This window comes from Mixophyes fleayi, chromosome 2, assembly GCF_038048845.1.
Source record: "Mixophyes fleayi isolate aMixFle1 chromosome 2, aMixFle1.hap1, whole genome shotgun sequence".
In the NCBI taxonomy this organism is placed as follows: Eukaryota; Metazoa; Chordata; class Amphibia; order Anura; family Limnodynastidae; genus Mixophyes; species Mixophyes fleayi.
Genome location: NC_134403.1, coordinates 231,627,699 through 231,640,370, shown reverse-complemented (window position 1 = coordinate 231,640,370; position 12,672 = coordinate 231,627,699). Strand labels below are relative to the sequence as shown.

Sequence of the window (12,672 nt, the reverse complement as noted above, 5' to 3'; positions counted from 1 at the left end):
CCTAATCCTTCTCCGAAGTGGAGGAACAGGATCTATGTGATAAAGCAAAAGGAATAGTCTACGAGACTGGAAATACCAGAACACAGAAATCTTTTCAGCTTCTAAGCATTTTACTGGAGAAGCCAGGATACTGAAAAATAATAAACACAGACATATAGGGCAAGGCACTCCTCTCATGGCAAAAGGTGGGAGGTACTATAAGCTTGCCTTTACTTCCTTCGTTATCCAGAAGTCTCCTTTAATGGAAACCAAGAGTTTTATTTCTATGCCCTGTAAATAAACCACATGGACGATAGGGATAGTGTATAGATTATTTAAAATATTGTATTTCTTTTTTTTTACTATAACCATAAAGAAGAAACAAAAGATACAATTTTGACAGAAATGGGACAGGTCTTAAAACACTAAACTCATTAACAAACAAGAGTCTCCTGTAAAGATAAAGATCTTGGAAATCAGGCTCTGTCACAACATGCAATTATTTCTTCTCCACCCAATAATTAATAATTATATGAAAAATAATATGCATGTTTCCACAGGACCTACTGATACTCGACATCAGAGTATATTGCTTTTGGTAAGTATTCAGCATCATCGTAGAAAGTTGTCAAGAGTTTGGACGGATATATACATTATTGCAGAGATAGTTTTTCTACTATATAGAGAACATTATATTAGTCACTCACTAGATCAGACAGAAAATACGGAGATATACCTTCACATCAAAGAAATAAAAAACAAATTTAACTTTTAGTGTAGTCTATACGTCATACTTGCCAACTCTCCCGGAATGTCCGGGAGACTCCCGAAATCTGTGTCGGTCTCCCGGACTCCGGGAGAGCAGGCAATTCTCCCGTTTCCTGGCTGGATCTGCAAATTAAATGAAGGGGGCGAGGATTAATGGCACCGTGTACGCGTCATTGTGGCCCCACACTCTATTTCTATTGGCCGGAAAAGTGATGATGGCTTTGGGGGCGGGGCTAATGACTCAATTCTTCGAGCCCCCCACCCCACACTCTCACCTGCCTCCCGGACCTCCCGGACACAAATTGCCAATATTGGCAACTATGCTAAATGTACCCAACTGCTCCTCAGACTCTGCGCTGCGCAAAGGCTTCTCTCCACAACGCAAATCAGAGCCCTTATAAGCCTGTGATTTCCACAGCCTGCGGTTTTCTGCCATATCTGAGATTCTCCACATGTATCTAAATTAACCAAGCTGTCAAATGTGAAGTTAACCTGTAGGGTGGATTTACTATTAGCAAGCAGTCCTATAAATTAGGGATTAGGTAAAAGCCGGAGTGCTGAAATGAGTCAGCTTCCTGCAGCGCAACCTGCCTATAGAACACAGTAGTCCTCCACTAATGTTAAGAGTGCTGAATATGAAAATTACACATCAATATTACAGTTTATTAAAATGTTTCTTGTTTTCCATTTCCAAACAATCCTTACAATCCTTACTTAGGCTATATTTATTTTGGTAAAAAAATGTGTATACATGTAATATAATACACTTCTCAAAAATCACATGCTCTGTTTATGTAATTTGAAAGAGAATATGATAACTTATGAAAGGATATATTTTAAGCAGATGTGGTGCACTTCACAAAACCGTGTATTTCCACACTCTGCTAAAATTATAGGTTTGTTGACACAGGGAGAAGGGAGGAGTTGCAGCCTAATAACAAACTGCAGTTCACAGAGGGGGCAGGTCAGTCAGCCTGCACGGAGCCCCAGCCCTGGTTGTGTGCAGAGAATGTAGAAATGCAGAATGCAGAAACCAGAGGAAAGTGTGTAAGGGTACAATGTGTAAGTAATATTTAACATCAAAATTCCCATCACAGAGGGGTGGGTGATACAGCCTACACACAAAGAACCCACAGCTCTAAGTGTCTCTGGTGAGATATACACATGCTTAAATCACAGGCAAATGTGTAAGGGGACAGTGTGCAAAGCAGATATAGAATTAAAGACAGGACTGAGTAAAAAAAGGGGACTGTGTTGGCAATCATAGCAAAAGTGGCATAAAATAGGTGTAAAAGTAGGTGTATACATCATACTTGCCAACTCTCCCTGAATGTCAGGGAGACTCCGTGAAATAGGGGTAATCTCCCTTACTCCCTGAAGAGTCTGGCATTCTCCCTGATGCTGAGCCAGTATAAGACGTGGTTGGCTTCGCCATCTGATGACACAGTTCAGAAATTGTATCCTATGTCCATGTATTGATGCCTATGGAGGTGGCCATTTTCTTGGAGACCAAGATTTAATCAAAGACTGACAGGTAAGACAATATGACTTCAGTAATGGAGACAGAAATGTAAAAGACACTTCAGTCTCTAGAGATTCATTAGCTGCTTTTCATTAGCTGCTTTTCTTTAACATATAGTTGCCTACTCTCCCGGAATGTCCGGGAAACTCCCGCATTTCTGGGAGACCAGGGCAACCTCCCGGTTCTCGCCCCCACAATAGATAAGCGGTGGGGGCGGGGCTTAATGATGCAAACATTGTGTCATCTTAGCCCCACCTGCTGTAATTGGCCAAAATTGACAATCGTTTAGGGGGTGGGGTCAAAATGATGTGATTTGTCAAGCCCCGCCCCGCACACCCATTTCCCCGGGATCTCCCTGAAGCCAACGAGGAAAAGTTGCCAAGTATGGTTTAGTCCAGCGGTTCCCAAACTGTGCGCCACGGCTCCCTAGGGTGCCGCGGCGCTGTCACAGGGGTGCCGCGATCCCTAGCAAGAAAAAGAAGAGAAAGAAAAAACAAGCAAAAAAAAAATCATCCAGCGCCGGATCCTCCTCCTGATTGACTGCTGGGCGTGACGTCATCACGTCCGTCAGCCTCAGTGAGGAGCAGCAGCAGAGAGGACGTCAGGAAAGAAGGTAAGTAAATAGGAGTGAAGGGGGGGAGCAGAGAAACACTGAAGGGGGACAGAGAGAGACACTGAAGGGGGACAGAGAGACACTGAAGGGGGACAGAGAGAGACACTGAAGGGGGGCACAGAGACACACTGAAGGGGGACAGAGAGAGACACTGAAGGGGGGCACAGAGAGACACTGAAGGGGGACAGAGAGAGACACCTAAGGTGAACAGAGAGAGACACTGAAGGGGGACAGAGAGAGACACGCTGAAGGGGGACAGAGAGAGACACACTGAGGGGGGACAGAGAGACACCTAAGGGGGACAGAGAGACACTGACGGGGGACAGAGTGAGACACTGAAGGGGGACACAGAGAGACACTGAAGGGGGACAGAGAGAGACACTGAAGGGGGGCACAGAGAGACACTAAAGGGGGACAGAGAGAGACACCTAAGGGGAACAGAGAGAGACACTGAAGGGGGACAGAGAGAGACACGCTGAAGGGGGACAGAGAGACACTGAAGGGGGACAGAGAGACACTGAAGGGGGACAGAGAGAGACACTGAAGGGGGGCAGAGAGAGACACTGAAGCGGGACAGAGAGAGACACTGAAGGGGGGCACAGAGAGACACTGAAGGGGACAGAGAGAGACACCTAAGGGGAACAGAGAGAGACACTGAAGGGGGACAGAGAGAGACACGCTGAAGGGGGACAGAGAGAGTCACGCTGAAGGGGGACAGAGAGACACTAAAGGGACAGAGAGACACTGACGGGGGACAGAGTGAGACACTGAAGGGGCACAGAGAGACACTGAAGGGGGACAGAGAGACACTGAAGGGGGACAGAGAGAGACACGCTGAAGGAGGGGGACAGAGAGAGACACGCTGAAGGAGGGGGACAGAGAGAGACACGTTGAAAGAGGGGGACAGAGAGAGATGCTGAAGGGGGATAGAGAGATGGCGAAGAAGGGGACACAGAGTGTGAGATGGCGAAGAGGGGGACAGAGTAATATGGTGAATAGGCGCAGTGATATGATGAAGGGGCACAATGTGATGGTGAAGGGGCCTAAATACATCTTACGTTATTTTGACCCAACTACTTAAAAACGGGACTACCCGGTAATTATTTTAGCTTAGGGGTGCCTTGGAAAATTATGATGACCTTAAGGGTGCCTCGAACTGAGAAAGTTTGGGAACCACTGGTTTAGTCTGTGACTTAAATTTCAATAAAAGCTTTCTTAGTGACCAAGACACAGTGGTTATTGCATGCTTCTACACTATAGAACTGCAGGAAACACATTACATAGAAGATAGATTTATACACCAACTATATACAGGACAAAATAAGACCAGTGTAACCTTCCACCGAATATACACACAGTAACAGGAACTACATACATTGAAGTTGCAAGGGCACCTAAATTTTTCAAGCACTCAAAGGAAAGGTATATACAATTTAAACACCTTTGAAATATAGGTAACTCATACTTGCCAACATTTAATAATTTTCTTCCGGGAGCTGCCAGGGGGAGGTGGACGTATAGGGGGCGGGGATTCAAAAATCGCATCATGACCATGACGTAATGATGCAAATCGCGTCATTTTACAGGGGGGCGGGGCCAAACACAGGGAATGACATGACAGAAGATGAAATTTTATTCACCATTAAAAATGACAGATACGTCATACAGATATGCATCTGTCAGAAACTTGGAGAAATGGGAAAGCTACAGTTCAGAGGAAGAACTAGCGAGTTGTAGGCCCAGGTGCAAACATTTGCTTTGGGTCCCACACCCCACGCACGTACACACAAAAACCTATAGTAACTTGTTGTTTTGTTTATTTCAGATTTCAAGTGTAAGATATATAACTATATAACATGTGCCCCTTCTGTATCATACTCTGCCCCTTCACCAACATATTGTGCCCCCTTCTGTATCACACCGTGCCCCTGCCCCCCTTTTGTATCACACTGTGCCCCTGTCCCTCTTCCCCATCACACTGTGCCCCTTTCTGTATCACACTGTGCCCTCCAGTGGCCCACCGGTAATGAGCTACCCTATGGCACTCCTGTGTTTCAGTTTCCATAATGCTTCTGTAGACTGGACAACCAAGTTAAGTGCTTTTACTATTTTTTTAACTAAAATCCCAGCTAGGTGCATTGCACCAACATTAAATATTGGCTGCAGCATGTGGTTGTGGAAAGGGGGGACCCTCCACAGACAATATTTTATACTAGTGGGCATGATGACTTTGGTGGTGTCTTTGCCCACAAAACTGATTTGGGATAAAGTTACTGCTAACACAGAGTTTGTAGAGCTGAACTTATATAGCAGAAACTCTGCTCACTTTTCTTATTATGTATTATGTTATGTTTCTTATTATTCTTATTATATACATAATACTAGTACAACCAAAATACCTGGTGTATCTATGGCTAAAACATAGAATCTGCAAACCAAATTTTTAAAGAATATAACTTTGAACATGCCTGATAATGCAAATGTTTAATTCAAGCTTTTAGATGTTGTGGATTCATTTAAGGAAAAGAAAGAAAAAAAAACTTCTGGTTTTGTGTAAACCAAAATAGCTTTTTTTCATCAATAAAAAAAGCACTTTGGGTGAACTATTGTAGCTTAGTGGCTAAAAGTATCACATTGCAGACTATTACTCAAAAATAATGTTACCCTATCCAGGTACAGTTGCCCTTTTCTTATATACTGCTGTGAAAGTGACTTCAGTCAGCTATTGAGAGAATGATAGTTCTGGAGACTGTGCACTTTATTTACCTTTTACTTGGTCTTCTTTCTTCTGTTTTCTTCTCTTTCTCTTCTGTCTTCTTTCTTCTTCAGGCTCCTCTCTGCACCGCTCCTTATTGAAAATGCCAGGCGTGACATCATCACGCCCGACAGTCAGTGAGAAGGAAACGGGCAAGAGGGAGCAGGGAGGAGGATGCTGGGTCCCTGCGCCACCGGAATGTAAGTATCATTTTTTGTTGTTTTTTTTTAATTGATGCCGGCGGCTACCCGCAGCAGGCCCCATTAACAGCATGTGCCCCGGTAGTTCCGCCTCTGCTACTGTTACATGATACCCCTTTGGAGAAAATGGAAGACTTTATCATTCCATCAAACATTTTGCATGTATTAAACACTGTATATAAGCTACAACAATGGAACCAATACGTTCAAGACTCCCTTGCTGGCACTCAAGGTTGGTCATGACTTGCAAAAGATTTTGGGCATTGTGGAATGCCGAGCAATGTTGAATGACTTCACTGCTGTAGCAGGGCCATCCTAACAACATTATGGGCCCCCGGGCAAAGCATTGCACTGGGGCCCATATTATATATATATATATATATATATATATATATATATATATATATATATATATATATATAGAATGCTGCTATGTATCGTGCCAAATATATACTAAATACTTGTGCAGATATACATATATTTCTCTATATTTTTGGCCTGAAGTTCACACAATAATTACAGACTGCTACCCAGCCATAAACATATTGAAACAAATAAGAGGTCACAATGAAATTATAAACAATTTTAGCTTTTGAACATGTATTTTATTACTACACAAGCCTTGCAAACATTTATTGCAAGAAGGTGGCCATTGTATTCTGAGAATAATATATTTAAAAAACATTTGAGTTCAGCTTTTTGACCACACTCTCAGTTTGTGGGTTTTCCCTGTGTGTGCATGGGCTTCTAGGAGCTCAGGATTCCTTCCGTGTGTCTGTGTGTGTGTGGTAAGGAATATAGATTGTAATCTCCACTGGGAAGAGACTGACCTAAAGCTTTGTAATATGTATGTGCTATGTAATAAATTGTTAATAAAGGAGCTCATCTGATGGAACACTGGGGTTTCAATGGTAGCCAGTATTTTCTGGAGCCAAGCTAGAAACAATGAAATCACCATCTCATATTAGTGTTTAATAAAGTTTTGACGTTGTCATTTCAAAAAAGTAATGCATGTAAAAAAAAAAGTTGCAGGCTTAACTGGATAGGTAATATAGAGCAGTTAAAGTTGCTGCTTGCTAATCGGAGACCTGTGCACAAAAAATGATACGGACGTGCTATTCATTAGGAAGGCTGTTCTGTTCTCAGATTTGAAAGAGTAGCCACCCTCATTCTGCAACCTTGTCAGGGTCAGGGCTTCCACATTGAATTCGTAGCCACCAATGACAAGAAAATCTTTCATTGCTGATTGGAGGAATCATAATGGAGTCATGATAGTAGTGGTAAGTTTTCCGCTTCAAAAAGTCAGCAAAATATAAGTAAAATAACAGCTGAATTCAAATCTGTGTGCTCCATGCATGAATTAATTGAGGGTAAAGGCACCTTAATAATCAAATAAGCACTATCGGCTTCATTTAGAGTTTGTTGTAAATCCAGCTAAAGTGTACACATTTGCAGCTGGATAAACTTTTTTTTAATGCAAGGTTGTGCATCCTCATCACTGATGTCAAGATCAATGTAATTGACACTTTCTAAAAGAAGATACACAGAGTAGGAAAACATTAGCCTGTGTAATACATTGGAGAGGAACTAAAGCGGCAGTAATAAGAGCTCATTAAACGGATAGCAGCAGCTTCAATAGATATTTTAGACAAGACGATAGACCAAGGCCATAATGTAAAATAGTGCACGATAGTGCAAGATAGGGCAGCACGGTGGCTAAGTGGTTAGCACTTCTGCCTCACAGCACTGGGGTCATGAGTTCAATTCCTGACCATGGCCTTATCTGTGTGGAGTTTGTATGTTCTCCCCGTGTTGCATGGGTTTCCTCCCACACTCCAAAAACATACTGGTCGGTTAATTGGCTGCTATCAAAATTGCCCCTAGTCTGTCTGTGTGTGTATGTTAGGGAATTTAGACTGTAAGCTGCATTGGGGCAGGGACTGATGTGAATGAGTTCTCTGTACAGTGCTGCGGAATCAGTGGCGCTTTATAAATAAATGGTGATGATGATGATGGAATTGTCCCTGGGCCCTCACACCACCAACCCCCTTATCATCATCCTTGCCACTCATGTAAATATCATCACACAATATTAGGTCATTCCCACTGGAATTAAGTGTTACAGATTCTGTTAGTAATTGGAGACAACAATGGTATTCCGCATACGATTTGCAGTTTATTTTGAGGAACATCAGTCTTTGAAGCATTGTTATCATTTCACACAGCTGGCAAAACTTTAAGCGTCGGCTAAAGGACAAGTTGAGGGACCAATGCACAATTCCTTTTCCAAAAAAAATTAAAAAAATAATAAATATATATATCTATATATATTATATATATTTCTAATTTGAACATTACTGTACTAGGGTTACAGATAAGAATATATGAATTAGTTGACCACAATGAACACATTACAGTTTTTTTTACCTCATTCACCTTGCAACTAATTGCAGTCACAACATTGACCTACATTGTTATTTTATCCCAAGCATGAAATTTCGCTGGGGTGGAGAGCTGTTGGGTGCTGGTGGAGTTTAGCCTCTCCACCATCAGCTGAACCAAAACCTCCACCTCCTTTGATGTAAAATTGTGCTGCCTATATTTCGAGGCTGATACAGAGGAGCCTGAGGTTTGACTCTGGCCTGGCTGATCGTGGTCAGACATGGGTCTAAAGAGAAGTTAAAAAAAACTGTTATTAGTAACAGTACTTGAATGCCCTGTAAAGTGGCTCACATAGGTCCTTCTACTCACCAGTAATAATCAAGTGCCAAGACAAATGATAATGAGATTTTTGTGAAGTTTTGTTTTCTAAACAGAAGTAAAATATTAGTAAAAATACTTAAATGCCTTGCAAAATGTCTCACATATGGACTTGTACTCACCAATAATGTCCAAGAAAAAATATGTATACCAAAAAATTTCTGAGCTCCTACTACCAATTTCTGAACTCCTACAAACAAGTGATTAGAACTCACAAAATGGCAGGGCTGAATAATTGCCTCTCCAGCTTTTATATAGGGCCTGCAGGTGTGTTCTCTTGTGACTGCCTGTGTAAGAATGGCTAGGTGTCATCAAGCCCCTAATTGCCTGGATATGGTTGATGACTGAGAATAATTGACAGGTGAGTCAGACATGTGACTAATATAAACCGTCCAGGTCAAGTCCATCTGTAAGTGGTGTAGAGGTAAGTTTATTTAGCCACTTAACGTTATCTGGCTGTCTCTATGTAAGTCTGAGACAGAAATAACTTTCCTTACTCAGGTAATGTGTCATATTTATTCCAACAGAACGCCTCTCCATGCTCTGCCGCAAAAACATCCACAGGAGACGAAGGTGGCGAGGGCAGAGCACGCAATAAGGGTCGAGGAGGAGCAGGAGGGCATGAAGGAGCCAGGAGGCTGAGGAGGCCGTTGAAGTGGAGGAGGGTCAGGAGGGTGGGGAAGAGGATGATACTTATATCAAAATTTAAGTATATTGATGTAAAATTATAGAATATTTGTTTGGGTGGGGGAACAGCATTAAAGTGTAGTCCTCCTAAATCCTTGATTTCACACATGTGACTTACTGTAGGCCTAGGCAAAGTTTGCCATTTCACAGATGTGTGACATAATGGACCTAATAAGTGTTTGTTGCCAAGCAACCCCACCACCACCACCAATAAATATATATTAAGGCTCTGCAGGGCCTGGGGCACTTAAGACAGGGGCGCCCTTTGATGTAACATGGTTCTAATTTTTATCATTTTAGACAAATACACTGGCAATACTGTGTGCACTACTGTTAGGTGCACGCAGCTGCCTACACGAGCAGTACAGTGTGAAGCAGGACATACCTCATAACTCTACTTGCAGTCAGAACAAATTTGGGACTGCCCCACCAGATTCAGGACAGTTGACAGACTGTCCTGCTCTCTCCTACATGTTCTTGTCACTTTCACCACCTGTGGTTGCTGGTGTCTTTACCTCAGTTGTTGCTGGTATAGATCCTGGAATGTGGGGACCCTATTTGGGATAAAAATGGCTACTCGAAATTTAGACATTTCCAACCAGTATTAAATCAATAGCCCCCATTTTTTATAATTAGGTCTTGCTCCAACTCCAACACTAAAAAATAGTGTTCACTTTTAATAAATAAATATATTTCCCTCCAACCAGCCTTGACATTAAATTAATAAAATACAAGTTTAATAAATAGACCTATTTCCCACCAACCAGCCCTAACATTACATTAATAGTATTCTCATTTAATAAATACATTTATTTCCCTCTCTCTAAGCAACACCAGCAATAAATTAAATAGCATTTATGTTTAATAAATATAAACATTTGCCACAACCATCCCCAGGCATTAAATAAATCATATTTACATTTAATAAATAGTCCTCTTCCCCAAACTCAGCCACACATTCAATTAATAGCCCCAAACCACCCCAACATTAAATTAATAGGTCCCGTCACCTCACTTTAAATAAATAGGCCCCACTATTAAATTAAATAGCCTCACCATCCCCCCGGGAGTAAATTAATAGCACCTACCATTAAATAAATAACTGTGACCTACAGTCCACCATAAAATTAGTATTCTAAATCCCACCCAAATTACAATAAAGACCACCAGGCAATAAATTAATAGCATTTATGTTACGAGCCGCAGCGGTGCCCAGCCGCCGCGACTCACTCACCCGCGTCCCGGCCGTCGCCATGGCGACTGGGACGTCATTTCCGGCCATAACCCGGCCGTTGCCGGGGCAACCAGCAGACGCTTCAGAGCTGCGTCCCGGCAATAGGAGGAAGCCGGGCGCAGCGTTCTACAGCCTGTGGGCTAATTAATATGGGCAGATTATAGGAGGCAATTACAGGCATTAGCCTGCAACTGTGCAGGCCAGGGGCAAGCCCTGATTGGCTCTATTAGTGACTGCTCTATTAACCTGCAGTAGTGTGTTTTACCTGTGATTGGTTCAGCTGGGTATTTAAGGCAATGAGGTCTGCTGCCTCATTGCCGGTTATAGCTTCTGTGCTCCAGTCTGCTGACCTGCTTGTTCCAGTTCCTGTATCCTGTATCTACGTTTGACTTCCCGTGTATGACCCTTGGCTTCGTATTGGACTTCGCTTGTGTTTCCTGTGACCCTGATCCTTGGCTTGTTTACCCGTTCTGCTACTTTGCCTGTGACCTCTGACCTCAGCTTGTTCATCATTACTGTTACCTGCTGCCGGCCTTTGACCTCTGCGTGGACCTGACTCTTCTTGCCTGGGTTCTCCCCAGCCGGTACACACTTCACGACCCTCTGTCAGTCTGCAGCCCAGTCTGTCCCCACCATCAGGGGCTCCAGTGAACACCTGACTGGCAGAGTAGACTCCGGGTTGTGTTGTGCCGGCTGGAGGGGTTCCTAACATTATAACCGGCCCACTCACGGAGACAAGATTAGGATGGATGCAAGTGGATCCACACCGTCTCCGGCACAAACCCTAGCAGGCCATGTTGAGTCTTTGTATCAGATGATGCAGGGATTGGCTGAGCGTATGTCTGTTCAAGAAGAAGCCACAAAAGCTTCACAATCTCCTCCAGATCCCATCTGTGAGCCCAAAATGAATTTACCGGATCGGTTCTCCGGAAATAGAACCTTGTTTCGGAACTTCAGGGAGAGCTGCAAGCTCTATTTTCGGATGAGACCCCGCTCCTCCGGTTCAGAGCAGCAACGAGTTGGGATTATTATTTCCCTTCTACAGGGTGACCCCCAGTCCTGGGCGTTTTCTTTGCCACAGACCAGTCCGGCCATGCAGTCCGTAGACTCCTTCTTTGAGGCATTGGGTTTACTGTATGATGACCCGGATCGAGTGGCCTCCGCGGAAGCTCGCCTACGGTCCTTGAAACAAGGCAGACGGTCGGCAGAAGAATACTGCGCGGAATTCCGTAGATGGTCACCTGACAGTGGATGGAACGACCCTGCCTTACGTAGTCAGTTCCGTGTCGGCCTATCTGAACAGATTAAAGATTCGCTGGTGCAATACCCGTCTCCTAGCTCTCTGGAGGATCTGATGCACCTCTCCATTAAAATTGACAGGAGATATAAAGAGCGGAAAACTGAAAAGGAAACGTCAACACCTCCATCCGCCTTCGTTCCTATCTCCCAGGATGGTGAGGAACCAATGCAATTGGAAGCATACCGTCTTTCCTCTGAGGAGAGAGACAGGAGACGGTCACAAGGCTTATGTTTATATTGTGGCGCAAGAGGCCACTTCTCCCGTTCTTGCCCAAACAAGTCGGGAAACGAGCATGCCTAAGGAACGAGGGGAGAGTTCACTTAGGTCTACAAATTGTCTCCTAGAAAAATGCACTATTGGTCCCTGCACAGCTCACGTTCAGTGCTTGTTCTACGAAACTATCAGCCTTCATTGACAGTGGAGCTGCTGGCAACTTCCTTGACATCGAGTTTGCCCGCTCTGCTGGGATTCCGCGGATTAAACTCCAATCTGCCATTACGGTATGTGGCTTAGATGGTAGTCCGTTGCCAGGCGGCAAGATTACTTGGGAGACCCCACCATTACAGTTGAACATTGGCGCTCTCCATTCGGAATCCATAGTCTTACGTGTTATCGAATGTCCTTCGGTTCCTTTAATTCTGGGCCACCCTTGGCTATTCTGCCATAACCCCGTCATGGATTGGGCAAAAGGAGAAATTGTCCAGTGGAGCCCCCATTGTACACAGTCTTGCTTTACACTACCTCTACGTATTATTCAGTCTATTCCGGAGCAGCTCCCTTCTCAGTATCATGACTATTGGGATGTTTTCTCCAAAAAGGCTGCTGACACACTACCACCGCACCGCAATTTCGAC

General features: G+C 43.7%; 1 protein-coding gene across 1 annotated transcript in view; it reads right to left on the bottom strand.

Moving 5' to 3' along the window:
- Window positions 1-121, bottom strand: part of LOC142138731 (protein phosphatase 1 regulatory subunit 12B-like) — a 233,301-nt gene extending 233,180 nt beyond the window's left edge. Inside the window, exon 1 of the mRNA XM_075195611.1 lies at window positions 1-121. This exon is cut by the window's left edge and continues 301 nt beyond it. The gene's annotated coding sequence lies outside the window, so the exon portion shown is untranslated.
- Between the last annotated feature and the right edge of the window lie 12,551 nt (window positions 122-12,672).